The sequence below is a fragment of the Manis pentadactyla genome, chromosome 9, assembly GCF_030020395.1.
Source record: "Manis pentadactyla isolate mManPen7 chromosome 9, mManPen7.hap1, whole genome shotgun sequence".
Lineage (NCBI taxonomy): Eukaryota > Metazoa > Chordata > Mammalia > Pholidota > Manidae > Manis > Manis pentadactyla.
This window is the reverse complement of record NC_080027.1, coordinates 28,225,971-28,238,509: the sequence shown is the minus strand read 5'-3', so window position 1 is coordinate 28,238,509 and position 12,539 is coordinate 28,225,971.

Below are 12,539 nucleotides of genomic sequence, written 5' to 3'. Positions count from 1 at the left end.
GGGTCTGTTCTTGTGCCAGTACCAAATTGTCTTAATTACTGTGGCTTTGTAGTAGAGCTTGAAATTGGGAAGCGAGATCCCCCCTGCTTTATTCTTCCTTCTCAGGATTGCTTTGGCTATTCTGGGTCTTTTGTGTTTCCAAATGTATTTTAGAACTATTTGTTCCAGTTCTTTGAAGAATGCTGTTGGTATTTTGATAGGGATTGCACTGAATCTGTAGATTGCTTTAGGCAGGATGGCCCTTTTGACAATATTAATTCTTCCTATCCTTGAGCATGGGATGAGTTTCCATTTATTAGTGTCCTCTTTAATTTCTCTTAAGAGTGTCTTGTAGTTTTCAGAGTATAAGTCTTTCATTTCCTTGGTTAGGTTTATTCCTAGGTATTTTATTCTTTTTGATACACTTGTGAATGGAATTGTTTTCCTCATTTCTCTTTCTGCTAGTTCATTGCTACTGTATAGGAATGCAACAGATTTCTGTGTATTAATTTTGTATCCTGCAACTTTGCTGAATTCAGATATTAGGTACAGTAGTTTTGGAGTGGATTCTTTAGGATTTTTTATGTACAATATCATGTCATCTGCAAACAGTGACAGTTTGGCTTCATTCTTACCAATCTGGATGTTTTTTATTTCTTTGTTTCATCTGATTGCCATGGCTAGGACTTCCAGTACTATGTTGAATAAAAGCAGGGACAGTGGGCATCCTTGTCTTGTTCCCGATCTTAGGTGAAAAGCTTTCAGTTTCTCCTTGTTAACTATAATGCTGGCTGTGGGTTTGTTGTATATGGCCTTTATTATGTTGAGATACTTGCCCTCTGTACCCATTTTGTTGAGAGAGTTTTTATCATGAATGGATGTGAATTTTGTCAAATGATTTTTCAGCATCTATGGAGATGATCATGTGGTTTTTTCCTTCTTTTTGTTGATGTGCTGGATGATGTTGATGGATTTTAGAATGTTATATCATCCTTGCATCCCTGGAATGAATCCCACTTGATCATCTTGTATGATCCTCTTGATGTATTTTTTCATCTATGTTCATCAGTGATATTGGTCTGTTATCTTTTTTTGTAAGGTCTTTGTCTGGTTTTGGCATTAGAGTGATGCTGGCTTCATAGAATGAGTTTGGAAGTACTCCCTCCTCTTCTATTTTTTGGAAAAGTTTAAGAAGAATGGGTAATATGTCTTCTCTAAATGTCTGATAAAATTCAGTGGTAAATCCATGTGGTCCAGGGGTTTTGTTCTTGGGTAGTTTTTTTATTACAAATTCAATTTCATTGCTGGTAATTGGTCTTTTTAGATTTTCTGTTTCTTCCTGGATCAGTCTTGGAAGGTTGTATTTTTCTAGAAGGTTGTCCATTTTTTCTAGGTTATTCAGTTTGTTAGCATGTAGATTTTCATAGTATTTTCAGTAATTCTTTGATGTGGTTAGGTTTTAATCTCCCATTTTACTGTTTGTTTTAATTTGTCCCAATTGTTCTTTTTCCTTTGTTCCTGTCTTCTTTTGGGTTAATTATGTATCTTTTTGTGATTTCAGATTTTTCTCCCTGTTGGCTTATTAGCTATAACTCTGTTATGTTACTTTAGTGGGTGCTTTAGGGCAGTATACATGTTACACTTATCATAATCTGTGTTTAAGTGATATTATGCTACATCACCTATAGTAAAAGAAACTTATAAAAATATGTTTCCATTTTTCCTTCCCAATGATTGTTACATTTTTGCTGCACATTTCACTTTTGCATATGCTATAAGCCCCAAAGATGTTATTATTTTGCTTTAAATATTTTATTACTTAAATGTATTTATGTAATATGTAAAAAATCATTATTACATTATTACTTAAATGTATTTATGTAATATGTAAAAAATTATTATCATTATTATTTTCTGGTAACCAATTCCTTTGTGTGGTTTCAGATTTCTATCTCATATCCTTGTGCTCTACTTGAAGGGATTTCCTTTCAGATTGCTTGTAGTCTGAGTCTTTGGGTGATGAACTCTTTCAGCTTTTCATCATCTGAAATGTATTTTTTCTGTCTTTGCTTTGAAAAGATATTTTCACTGGGTAAAAAAATGTGGTTTCACAGTTTTTATTTTCTTTCCATATTTTAATCATGCCACTACATTGTCTTCTAATTTGTGGGACTTTTTTTTCCTGTCAAGAAATTTCAGGCTATCCTAATTTCCTTGAACATATTTTGCCTTTCATTCAGTGTCTGCTTCTCCATTTTTTTCTAGATCATTCATTTTAAGCAATTTGATCATGTTCTCAGATGGTGAAGTTTTCTTCATGTATTTTGTGTTTGGGGTTTATTGAGGTTCTTGGATATGGGAGTGATAGTTTTTGTAAATTTGGAAAATTTTCAGCCATTGTTTCATCAAATATTTTTCTTCCCTTTAGGGACACTAATGATATGCAACTATCACCCAGTTAGCTTATACAACATTCTATTTTCTTTTTCTCAGCTTTTTCCTCTGTGTGTTTCGGTCTGAATAGTTTCAATTGCTATGTAAATTAGTTCACTAATGACCTTTTCTCATGCAACATCTACTGGCCATTAACCTTATCCAAAATGTTTTCATTTCAGACTTTGTAGATTACATCACTAGAGGTTTATTCTCCATGCTTCATATGTTCAGTCTGTCTTTTAGCTACTTGAATGTGTGGGATGAAAATACATTCAACATTTTCATGCTCTTGTCTACTAATCTATTATCTACATCATTTCTGTGTCAGTTTTAACTGATTATTCTCCTCATTTGGAATTTTATTTTCCTGATTTCTTTTTTTTTTTTTTTTTGTATGATGGTACTTTTTTATTCGATGCTAGGCATTGTATATTTTACCTTGCTGGAAGCTAGATATTTTTCTATTCCTAAATACATTCTTGAGTTATTTTCTGGGTCACTGATAAAATTACTTTAAAATCATTGGATCCTTTTTTTGCTTAGGTTTTGTTAAATCGGGTCCAAGCAATGTTTATCTTGGGCTAACTTTTTTGCTGTTAACAAAGGAGACCCTTCATTGCACTTTAGCCAATAGCCTTTGAATTAACGTTTTTCCTCTCTGGTTGATGGGAATAGGTCTAGGCACTAATTTGTCTTATTTTTTCAGATGTTACCTTAGTGTTCTGGTCTGGGTAACTTCTCAATATCCATGCACTGATCAGTAGTAGTCCGCTGAATACACCAGGTCTCTGCAGTGTTCTCTCAATGCAGGTTGATCCTCTGGTATTCTGTCTGCCCTGCTGATTTTTGTCCACCTGGCTTTCTCAGAGTCCCAGCTCCTCCTCCTCACCTCAGGCAAACTGTTGCCAGGTTTCTCCCTTCCCTGCATCATGACCTGAATACTCTCTTAAGATAGAAAGCTGGGGCCGTGAATGGGTGAATCTCCTTTGTTCGTAATCTCTTATGGATCACTCTCCTTCATTGCCAGAACTGTTGTTTCCTCTGTCTTATTTTCGTTTTTCAGCTAAGAAGCTGAATCTAAATCCCTAGCTGGTTTGGATAAGTAATCTATAAATCCCAGAATCCTTTTTAACATCACATTTCCAGTGCAACTAACTGATAAAAGCTGTCACAGTGTACGACACCTGTTTGCTATGCTCAACATGGCCTCTCATTTCTCAGCTTAGAAATCGTCTTCTTCCTGAACTCCAAGGCAAGGGTAAGTACCCTTCCCAGATGCTGCTCTAACATGTCTTATAACACATAATACATGTTAACACTATATATTACATGTAAGTATGTAACAGACAGTAGTGTCATAATATGTATATGCAAAAACATGAAAACATGTTTTATATCTACATATATAACCTTACTCCCTCTGACTGTAAATGTCTTTTCCCTTTTTTCTTTTTCACCAACTATTAACTACTTGAGCTTAGAGATTAGTTGTATCCATCCTGCATCCTCAGGCCCTGGTACATGTCTAAACACAGCATGCGTTCAGTGAAGATTTGTTGAATGAATGAAGAGAAATATTTGTTAGTGGATGCTTCTTTCCTCAGATAGCAGAGAGTTAACGACGTCACCTTGAATCCCATTTTTGAAGCAGCAGCCCTCTCAGTTAAGAACTACCGAAGAGGAGAACTAGCTGCCAGGGCCAAGGAAGCACACGAGCCCAGGGCTGAGCCCACGTGAGGCCAGGAGTCTGCCAGCCGTGATGCAGGAACAACGTTGCCGCCAGGGAGACCACCAAGAGCATCTGCTACTTCAGGTATGTGTGCTCCACAGCACCTCTATCATTTGGTCTGAAGAGATTGTTTTAAATACATTCTAAATGAGGATATTTAAATAGTGTTTTAGACTGGTTCCATGACAGCATCTAACTTACATGACTGTAAATATTTCCAGAACACAATAAACTCCACTTCTCTGCCAAGATGCTTCATGCAGTGTGTCCTTTAGATGGTAATTACATTGCATGAGGGAGACAGATTGTACAGCCTCAAAAAGTGGAAAGAATATACTGGTATATCTGTCATCCACCCCCAAAGTGCACACCCTCTAAAAAGGAGAATTCTATTATTTCTGGGATCATCTTCATTTCACAGTTATTCTTCTATTTTTTTTTAAACCATCCACTTTAAATATTGAGATACAGGATAACTCTTAGGGAGCAGTACTTATTTCAATTATAGTGATATCTTGCTTCTCCCTGTGGAGGGTTTTTAAATATATAATTTCCCCACTTATTTATTTTCATCCTTTTGATAAAGGGCAAGGCTTAATTACCCTGTCATATTCTTATTAACAAGTCATTCAAGTTTTCTGAATTTCAGTTTTCTCATATGAAAAAAAAAGATAATTGTGTACATCTTAGCAAGACCTCTTTCACTGTTAAAATGAAGGACCAAAATTCTTTGTACACTACAAAGCACTGAACAAATTTTCAATATAAGATGTGCGGTATATAGAAATTCGGTGGCTATTCATTTTTTTATTTCAACAACCTTATATATTGGCTGAAACATGGTCACAGCACATATCTTAAAGGAATAGAGAAAAGAAGGAAGTAGGCTGCAAGGGATGGAAGGAGAAAAGGGAAGAAGGGAAAAGAGAGGGAGCAAGAGGAGGTGAGGAAGATGGGAGGGAGAGCGACAGCAGGGAACAGCCATGACTACTACATGGCTGGTTCACTAATTTGGCTTTGAGCTGTACCTGATAACCACTGATAACTGCTATAGTTTCTTCCCTCCTAGATTTATATTTATTAATATAAATAAGTAACAAAAAAGTGACTAATCTCCATGAATTTTAGACACTGTGGCCTTATGCTGGCATGATAGAAGTAGTAATATTGCTATTTTATGTACATTAGTGTTAAAATGACTGCCTTTGAGGATGAAACCAGGAGGGGATGACATTCCCAAATGTATAGCTAAACTGAAACATTACAAAAAGAGACCATTCACTAAGGGGATTGCCCTTTTCTCTGTTTTCCAGAGTATTTATTCAGGAAACAGCAGGATACATTTAAAAGCTTCTTAGATTCTGATACTTTAGTTAGAAATAATTTCCTCATTTATTTTGCCCTTAAGCATAAACTTATGAGTGGGGGTACATAAACAAACAGAATCAGCACAAGAGGACAAAAGGTATTTGGATCTTGCTCCAATAAGCAAAAAAAATCAATCAATTCTGTGTGTGTGTGTGTGTGTGTGTGTGTGTGTGTGTGTGTGGTGGCTTTATGCAACCCTAAGCACGTAAGTTTTTGAAAGAGGGTAATGCTATTTTTCATGCAAACCAATAATTCTGGAGTTGTATCAGAGGTGACTTGGTGCTATCAATGCATTTAATGATAGCATTAATAATCATGACCACCATTAATTCAGCACCTGCGTTGAGCAAGTCACTGCACAGATGCCATCTCACTTAATTCTCATGACAACACCAGGAAGTTAGCATTTGTATTACAGTTTTGGGGTTGAGGAATTAGATTGACCAACTATGAGTTAATTAAATTTTAATTTGTTGATTATTAGAGTGTGATTAAAAGTAACATTTATTTGAAAGTGTAAATAAACCTAAAAACTGGTTCCTTAAAATAGCTAACTCCTTAAGAAATCTGAATAAGTTAAAGCAAAGAAAGAAAACAATAAAGGGAGATTCAGTCCTGTGGCAATAAATTCAAGAATTTAGAGGGAAAAGTTGACTTCCTAGCACAGTACACATTACTAACATTGACCTAAGAGGAAGAGGGAAACTTGAATAGACCAATTGCTATTACTTTGAAAGGTGATTAAAGATGAACAATTATTTCCCAGGACCTGATGGGTTCACAGGTTAGTAAAAAACCATTGCTTGTTCCATTTCCCTCTCTTCTTCTTCCCAGCCCACCACTTGTTTTTACTGTGAATAATAATTAACCTACTCATATTTGAATTCTATTTATTGGCTTTTTATTTCTAAAATCAAGCCATAGACCAAGCAGACTCAATTATAATTATACTATAACATATAAATGTTGTGAACATCTTGACATGTTAAATATGGTTCATTGACAAAAATATAAGGGGAACAGTCAGTGGCAGTGCAGGTGAAAGCAAGTGTCTAAATTTGATGGATCAAGCTATAGCAGTTTAAGTATATTTTTTAATGATAATCATCAGAAGAACTCAAATCAAGACTATCATTTATAAAGATGAAGAGAAAGAGGAGGACTAGGAAAAGTGGGAAGTGAAGTAGGTGTGCTAATTTCACCATAGATCATATTGAGGAGTCAACAGACACTAAGATGGATAAATCATGAAATAAAGATCTAAGTTATTAGGTGTTAAAGTTATGGTGGTAACCACCAGAAAAACTCAAAAGTAGAAAAGTTTAAGGTAGTCATTTCTGGGAAGTGGAACTGGGTATATAAAAAAGAGATACAGCACTTTAATTTTATTTTGTACTCATGTTCTGTTCACATTTTAAAAGTCAATTCTTATAAATAGCAACATCCATACATGCACACATAAAACTAGAGGAGGAAAAAAGGGCCAACACAATAGAAAACTCTTTGGCGGAGGGGAAGAGAGAAAAGCATGTCTAAGGAAGGAATTTCATGGGAAGGCACCAGATAAGCAGCTTGCAGTGGTTTGTGACGCAGTATGCCCTGGGAAGCACCACTCCTGCACAGTCCACATTGCTCCCGAATATACCAGAAGTCCTCAAGAGCTATTGAATTAGATACCCAGGTGGACATGCTGTGAACACAGATATGGGTTTCGGAGCTATAATACAGTAGACAGCCAGCACCCAGGTTCCATGAAGATGAATACAATAGTTTCTGTCTTGAGTCCATAATCTACAGGAGGAGCCAGATATGGAAACAGAGCTTTGCTTGGGGCTATATGCAGTGGGAACAAGCTGCTTGGTAAGCATGAAAAAAGAAACTCCTGGAAGAGACAGGAGGTCACTGTAGAGAATATGACCTCTGAATTACATACTGAAGATTGAGTAGGAGCTAGCAAAAGGAAAAGCAGAGAAAGGGTCTCCCTGGCAGAAGAAGAAAGGGGAGTGATAGGAGGAGACTTATTCCTGGATTGGTGGGCAGTAGGCATGGCTAGACCTGAAACTGTGGGCTAGACCAGAGACAGGAGATTAACAGGAAATGAAGGTAGAATGATAGGCTAAGGCAAATCATGCAGAGGCTTGTACATAAGTGAAGAGCTTGGGCATAAGCCCATGGGTGATGAAGTGCCAGTGAAGGTCTGGGAGCTGGAAAAAGGAATGATCACATTTGCATTTTAGAAATATACTCTGGCCAGAGGCTGGGAGACCAGTTAAGATTGCCGACAACTCAGGAGACACATTGAAAGAATGAACCAAGTTTGTGTGCGACCTGGAAGTTGTGAATCTCGGTACTTGTCAGCAAGACATGACTGATCACTCAGAAAAGTCAAGGGAAGCTGGACTGGGGAGAAAAGATGCTCAACATTACTAATCATCAGAGAAATGCAAATCAAAGCCACAGTGAGATATCACCTCACACCAGTCAGAATGGCTAATATCAACAAGACAAGAAATAACAAGTGATGGCAAGGAAGTGGAGAAGAGGGAGCCCTCATACACTGTTGGTGGGAATGTAAATTGATGCAGCTACTATAGAAACCAGTATGGAGGTTTCTCAAAAAAACTAAAAATAAAAATACCACACAAGCCAGCAATTCGGTTCTGGGAATTTACCTGAAAAAAACAAAATCACTAATTTGAAAAGATATATGTACCTCTATGTCTATTGCTGCATTATTTACAATAGCCAAGATATGGAAGCCAACTAAGTGTTCATCAATAGATCAATGAATAAAGAAGAGGTGGTTCATATATACGGTGGAATATTACTCAGCCATAAAAAGAATGGAATTTTGCCATTTGCAACGTGGATGGAGAGTATAATGCTAAGCAAAATAAGTCAACAGAGAAAGACAAATACCATATAATTTCAATTATATGTGGAATCTAAAAAAAACAAACAAAAAAGTAGCAATAGACTCATAAACACAGAAAAGAGTGGTGCTTGCCAAAGGGGAGGAGGTGGGTGAGCAGGCAAAACAGGTGAAGGGAAAAAACTAGTGAGAATGTTTAACATCTTGATCTGGGCATGAGAGGTGACAGGAGTGTATTCACATGTCAAAAAAGGTATATAATGTGATGATGTGATATACATATACATTATGAAAGGATTTCTCCATTGAGTTAATTAACACATCCATCTCCTCGCATATTTACCTGGTTTTTTTGTGTGTGGGTTTTTTTTTTTTTTTGGTGAGAACATTTAAGTTCTTATCCTTCAGGAAATTTCAATTGCACAGTACAGTGTTACAAGGTAGAGTCAGGTTTTATATTTGTCTTTCTTTTCTTCTGGTCCTTTCCCAGGATCTTATTTTTAACCTGTTGTTATAGAGAGTATGTAGGGGAGAGAGCACTGTCAGGGAGGAAGAATTTTCCTCTGTCCTTCAAGATCCCTCTGTCTGGTCTAAGAATAAAAGGGATGTGAGACAAATCAACAGGAGAAAAAAACCAAATGAATTACCTATGTACGGGGAATCCAAAGACATAGATTCCAAAGACAGTCAAGGAAAATGAGGTATGTATGTCATCCTGAACTAGAGAAGAGGGTAGTGGTCTAGAGCTTAAAAGGGAAGGAAAGAAATTCACAGGAATATGAAAGAGTAAATGTTTGGTAAACAAATGTTTGCTGGGCCAAACAGAAACAATGGGACACAAAGAGGAATTCTAACAGACTTTGCTAGGTTCCTCTCTACCAACCCCAGTTCATATTATACTGTAGTTATCCATGGTGATAGCACCCTTCCTAGAGAAGGTCCTCCATCTATATTCTTTTTATGCAGTGTGGGTGCAAGAGAAGGTCAAAGTTTATTTCTGAGTCTTTTTGGACCTTGATTTTTGTCAGCTCCACATACTTTGCTGGTTAACGTGGTACGTTTTGGGACAGCCTGCCCCAAATATTTCATAACGACATAAAGGATTCAGGATTCATGCCTTGGGCTATACCAGAGCTTAGCCTTTTGGAGGGAAGATGCCGCTTTCATTTCCTCCCTAGTATGTGCACGCTGGGTGGATGAGAAGGGAGGTAAGTGTGCTGGGGAGGTAGGGATGGTGAAGTCCTGCACTGAGCATGAAGGCTTGCTATTGGTAACAGCTCATCTTTCCCACTGGGAACACTGGAAAACCAGAAGAAGGGGATGTAGCTTCATCAGGAAAAAAATCTAAAATGTCCTAAAATTAAGTGACATAAGGGCCAGAGAACAGGGAAGAGAGACAAGGGAAGGTCATCAGTCAATAGCCAAGGGCTGTAGCCAACCAGAGACTCTACATTCCTAAATGAAATCATTTAAGTGATTACCTAGAAGGTACCCAGAACCACTGCATCCCTCTTGTGCATGAACAGCCCCTGACCATCATCAACAATTAACCACAAACCTTTTCTATGGACTAACCACCTATCCCCAGACCTTTCCCACTTTGCATTAGCCCACCCTCCTTATCTGTAGCCATTGTGAATTTAAACAACTTTCTTTCCTTGAGACCCTGTATAAATGGACCCTGTTTCTTGAGTCTGGTGGACAAGTTGCTTCTGTTAATTGGCCTTCCTGCTGGCAAAGCTGAAACTTCCTGTCCTTGGACTCTGTCCTTTTTCTGGCTAATATCTATAACAGCTCAATGAAATCCTTTATTTCAGAGATCTCCTGTTCTCTATAGAGTTTTTGATTTGCCAAACTCCTGCCTTGAAAATCCACCCAACCTGGCTTCACTATATCCAAGATCCCAGTATACTAGAAAGGTAAAACGGAGTTCAGTTTGGTACCTCTTAATTGGTGTATGTCTTAAGTGCTTAGCATTCAAAAGCTGAATTCAAATGTCAACTCATTCCCAAAGCTTCTCTAATTACCCTCTTCTGACTAATATGGGGAATTTGTATTGTCAAATATTTTTTGAGCAGCTACTGTGCACCAGACATTGTGTTAGGCATTATTTGTTTATTCCTTTATCTGTATTTCCACTTTATAATTCTAATCATTGGTTATATTCTACTATGATTATTTCTCTAAGTCTCTGTACAGTGAACTAACAAAGGCAGACTCTTATCTGCCCAGTTTTCTTAGCTTTTAGCACAGTCTGGGAATAGAGTGAGTGTATAGCAAATGTTTGTTTCATGAAGGCATTCAGAGAAAGGACCAATGATTTCAGCTGGAGATGAACTTGGCTAGTTACAGGGCAAAGGAAACCCAAGGCTGAGCCTTGGGATCAGTTTACAAATCCCAACAGGTAGTCTTACACTCCCTGGAGGAACCACTGGATAGACATTACAGGAGGCAGACGACCACGCTAAGGAAGGTTTTCTGTATTTTTATAAAGTTATCCAATTACAGGATGGGCTGTCTCAAGAAATAGTTCACTTCCTCTAAGCAAAGTGTTGGCCCAATGCTGAGCCATCACATGCCTACTGCCAACTTAGGCACCAATAAGCTGTGTGACATTAGGGAAGTCAGCTCACCTTTCTAGGCTTCATCTGTAAAATGAGAAGACTGACCTAAACAATCTCCCAACAATTTTCCAACTTTAATTCTAAAGAAATCAAACAGTATTATTTCTCCTGCACTCTAAGTCCCAAAGAATAGCAAGTTTACCCGGTGAAATACTATAAGGAAGCCTGAGTACCTAAGAGAGTTACTAAGTTCTTGTAGATCAGTCTAAATGAGGATTAGAAGAAGCATGGCAGGTGACAGCCTGGGGCTGGTGTGGCTGAGGAGTTGGGCTTTATTACCACACTGATGAGCAAAGGGTGGGCTTTCCTTCCAGGGCCCCCCCAGACAATCTGTAAAGGAGCGATCATCCATCAATGCCGGGATGGATGGAATGCAGCACTGAGCTGCTCTGTCTTCCCCCAGGCCTCCTGTACACCACCTCACCTTTTCCCCTGGGAGCCCTGTCTGGCTGGTTTGATTCACTCTAGAACAGCCACAGTGGTATCAGCAGGAGAGGAGGTAGTTAGTTCCAACAGCGCACAGAGTTTGCTCAGAAGAAAGAAGCTGAGTAACGTGATGCCACGTGCCCTTGCATCTGAATAACAAAGTGCACACAGATTGTGACCATACTGTCCCAGCTGTTGTTCTGCATACAGGTTTCCCCCACTACCTGAAAGTTTGCTGTATCCCACTTCACCTTCACAAAAGACCTACATTAAGGACCTTTTGCTAAAGGAAAGATATATGAAGAGGATGTTTGCTTTTACAAAATGGTAACTGCTTCTTTGCTTTACACCACTTGTTTTACAAAAGGGTTCATAGGAATGCTCTACTTTTGGACAGTGAGAGCAACCTGTATTTTCTATCCATTCCAGGAGGCTTATAAAGAACAACTACATGTGGGAGCTGAGAGCAAAACTGATGACCAAGAGGCTTCCCACTAAAAATACAACATGGATTTATATAACATACATGGAGATATGTAACATACTATGACTGTGTGATGTTGATGTAATATTCTCAACCTTCCACCCCTAGACTGTGAGCTACTTGCAGGTGGGGATTATGTGGGATTTATCTTCACTTCCCAGCACCCAGAAGAGAGCACTCACAGAGCTGGTCTTCACCAGAGGCTTCAGACGCCAAAGAAAGTTGACAAACATCTTTGTTTTAAGGCTGTAGGATTATAAATAATATGTTTTCTTTTCAAAAGTACCCATAATGTTATACTTTGCTTATCTAGCAGTAGGTCGCCTGCAGTGTGACCCATCTTTTTGCACTTGAGCTCTCTAAATGAAATCTCTTCTTTTGACTAAATAGCCAATCCATTCACTCATCCCCTAACCAAATAGCACACATGGCACAACACAGCATCCAATCTGGGAAGCCTTCCTGGTTTCTCTGGAACTAGTCAGCCTCCCTCTTCCTTAGTTTCTCATAGCTCATGGTTCATAAATATAAGAAGAATCTCATTTATCCCGAAACCTCTTTCTGTTATTCCCTTGCTGTCCTAAGCATCCTTGAATAAGTTACATAACTTCTCTGTGCTTT